At 41.1% G+C, this 3443-nt stretch overlaps 1 pseudogene; it reads right to left on the reverse strand.

Annotated features, from left to right (window-relative positions):
* Positions 1–403: 403 nt before the first annotated feature.
* LOC138167249 (large ribosomal subunit protein uL30-like) lies at positions 404–1226 on the reverse strand (annotated as a pseudogene).
* Positions 1227–3443: the final 2217 nt, after the last annotated feature.

A 3443-nucleotide genomic window follows, 5' to 3' on the forward strand; every position in this document is an offset into this window, starting at 1 on the left:
GCACAACAGTGCTTAGAATTTATGTACTGCCAAGAACTCCTGAGAAATTCACATTTACATTTTTAGTTTGATAGACATTGTACAGCATACTGAGTATACAGGGTATATTTTCCTTTAAATCAGCAGAAAAAAATGAGCACATCGATGATCTTTTATATACAGTTTTCTCTTGTCTAGATCTCTGAAACGCATGCATTACATCTCTTTTGCTTTGGAACATTTTTGTTTAAACTAATTATTTATATTTTCTGTCATTGCAGTCAATGGAAGCAGATGAAAATGCACTTCATTCAAGGAATAAAAGCAAATGTTCAGGACTCTACTGAGAATGTGGAGAGCTGAAGGAATTCTATCACAACACTGCTTAGAATTCAAGTACTTCCAAGAAATCCTGAGAAATTTGCATTTTCACCTTTACTTTTTTTCTGTCACAGGCATTTTTATTAACAGACCATTAGAAAAATAATCATGGCATAGAGACCTTTAGTTCATTCTTCTAATAAGCCTGTTGATCTGGTCTTCCCTGTTACCAGCATCTCCACCTTCCACAAAATGTGTAGTCTTTTTCTTCATTCCGCCTCGTGGAGAAGATAATTTGAAGGGTCATAGGAAGTTGTTGGCAGCTTTGAAGTGCTTGCCAACAGTGTAGATCTCATGGATCAAGTCCTCCATGCAGATAATTCTATATATACCTAGAGATTTTGCAATAAGGGCATTATCTCTCAGGGCAATTCTGTTTCTTGATCTTGCCATAACCACATTTGTAAATCAAGTCATTCACAGACTCCAGGTTTGGATAACCCCATGCAATGTATGGTTCCACAATCCTCAGCATATTAATCAAGGCCTTGTTAAGCTTAACAAAAGTGCCATTGAAGATTTGGCGAAGGAGAAGCTGCAATACTTTTTGGACCTTTGTGCTAACACTATTGATACCCCTGATTCTGATCACAAAAGCTAACTTGGGTTCAGCAGGTACGTAGTAGTTGCCAGCTTTGCATGCCATTCTAGCCAGCCGGATTTCACTTCTGTACATCTGTCTGTACTCCTTATGGTAGGTTTTAGCTTTTTCATAGATAACTTTTCTCCGTATTTTACGGAGCTTTTTTATAGCTATCTTCTTCTTCAAACATTTGGCCTTCAGTATTGCGAAAGCTTTTCTTTTTTTCAGAAGGGATTCTGGAATGGATGGTAGCTTCTTCTTTTCTTCTACGCCCACCATGATTCCGGCCCTTCACCTTTACTTTGAAATGGACAAATGAAATGGACATGACAGCAAATACAATTATAATTTGATAGGAGTGTTTATTAACAACTGTGACTGCCTCCCCAATAGGGACGACAGCATTAAGGCTCCTGAAAGGTGCATTTTTATAGAACTAGGTGTTGCTAATCAATAAAATGTGGTTCCAAGGGGGGGGGTGCCATTTCTAGTAAAGTCTTGGGTACCTAAAAAGAACAGACTTGTATCTGGGCTAACAAGAACAGACTTGTATCTGGGGTGTGTTTCTAGCAACACATATGAAAAGTTCCTTCACTATTGTGGCCTATTAGGTGATTTCCAGGGACCCTGGTAGGGGCCCCTTCTGGCAGGTTTAGTGGGCTTTGGTGTATAATTTCTGGTGGGTGCTTCACTCCCCCTTCTCTTGTTCATAGTTGAAACTCCGACTCAATTGAATCCAGGGGACTGTTCTCTTGCACTAGGGCTGACTGCTGCCAATCCTGCCATACCAAGGCCAACTAAGATAAGGACTAAAATGGGCGCTGCCAGCAATAAGGTGTTCTTGGATACAAGCAGTCAAAAGTTAAGTTCAGGTCCGAGGAACTTGTGGTCTACCAAAGTGCTGCCTGAGTCTGCAGGGGTGATGGTAATGGGTGGAACAGGGAGGTCATCTGGGGTTCTATAGACACCAGGAAGTGGGTTGAGGAAGAGTGAGGCCCCTTCTTATTAAATAAAACCTGATTCCCCAAGATGTCCCAGTTTTCCAATCCTGTTTGGCCCAATCCAAAACCCTGATGACAACTGGTTTACATGACTTAAGGGTATTACAATGAAATGAAATGTGGTGGTCACAGCTGCCACCAGAGACCCAGTCAGCAATGGTTACACAATCCCAATTGGCACAGTGATATTTGTCCCCCACAATGGGGAGTCCCATCCTCAGGGCAGACATACGACTGGGTTGACGAAAGGCTGCTTTTCTGCCCACGTCTCCACAAGCAGCACCATCGGCCCCCGCAGAATACATTTCTGTATAGGAAAACAACATGAATCTGGAGCACAGTGATCAAAGAAAAAGGGTGGGCTGGCTCTGAGTCACATTCTTTGCTAGCAGAGTCCCATCACTTGTCTTAGTAAGAGTCCAAGAGTACAAGATGGGATGATAGGGGTTGGAACTTGCCAAAGGCAGGAATGCCAGGAACAGGAGCCTCAGGACAGTCTCTTAATCTTCAGTTGTAAGTCACCAGCTGGCTCTGTTACCCACAGGGCTGGTGGGTAGGGAGGAGCTGACGCCTTGATGTGTGAGGGGTGGATCCAGGCTTTTCTTCCAGTCACCTTAACAGTGGAGTGGTCTGGTACACTGCTTGGACTGCATCCTGGATGTTTCAGAGAGCTTGGGGGGACTTTAGAAGTAAATCATTAACCGTCATACATAACAGCATCCCTCACACAAAATACAACAGAAGGTGGGGTGCTGAACAGAATTTCAAAAAGGGGAATGAATTTTTACACATATGCATTCAATTACAAATATTAACACTTGCTTAAATAATGGATCAAAATAGCAAGTTCTCTTCTGCTGTACAATTTGTTACATCAATTCAACAATAAACATGTATTGCAAGTGGAGGTTTTAGTGGGTCTCTTAGAATCACACTAGAGATTTTAAAATTTTCTTCTAAAGGTATTTTCCTTCTTCAAAACAGTCTTGATGATCTCTAAACCTTTATGAAGAAAGTTAATTGAAAACTTTTAAGTGATCTTAAGCAGTTTGCATAACTTTCTGTACATATTTTAATTCTAGATAAAAAATAATAATAGATTTTCCAGTGAGCTAACATGAAAAAGCTCATATGTTTTACTGATTACTTGCTCCGAGCATAGAAACCTGTTATAGAAGGAAAAAGCAGGAACATGTGACATTCCAAATGTGCCAGGAGAGAACATCCTTGGCTCTGTGTAAATTCACGTACAGTTACAGAAATCCAACCAGGCAGCATCTGTTCCATATCATAGATAAACTCAGGAATAGGTGGGAAACATTTCTTTTCAAAGGAACCTCATAGGTAACCTGAGCCAGGAGGGATCCCATCCCAAACACAGGCTAAGATTATCCCTTTGGCCTTTACAAAATGTGGACTTCTACCTGTTGATAGAACATTCCTCTGAGTAGCTAGTGGCATGTTCTCTCAGACACTGATTTAATGCAGACAACTATACC

The sequence above is a fragment of the Petaurus breviceps genome, unplaced genomic scaffold (genome assembly GCF_028583685.1).
Source record: "Petaurus breviceps papuanus isolate PSGF00001 unplaced genomic scaffold, PetGlider_PUasm1.0 229, whole genome shotgun sequence".
Taxonomy (NCBI): Eukaryota; Metazoa; Chordata; class Mammalia; order Diprotodontia; family Petauridae; genus Petaurus; species Petaurus breviceps.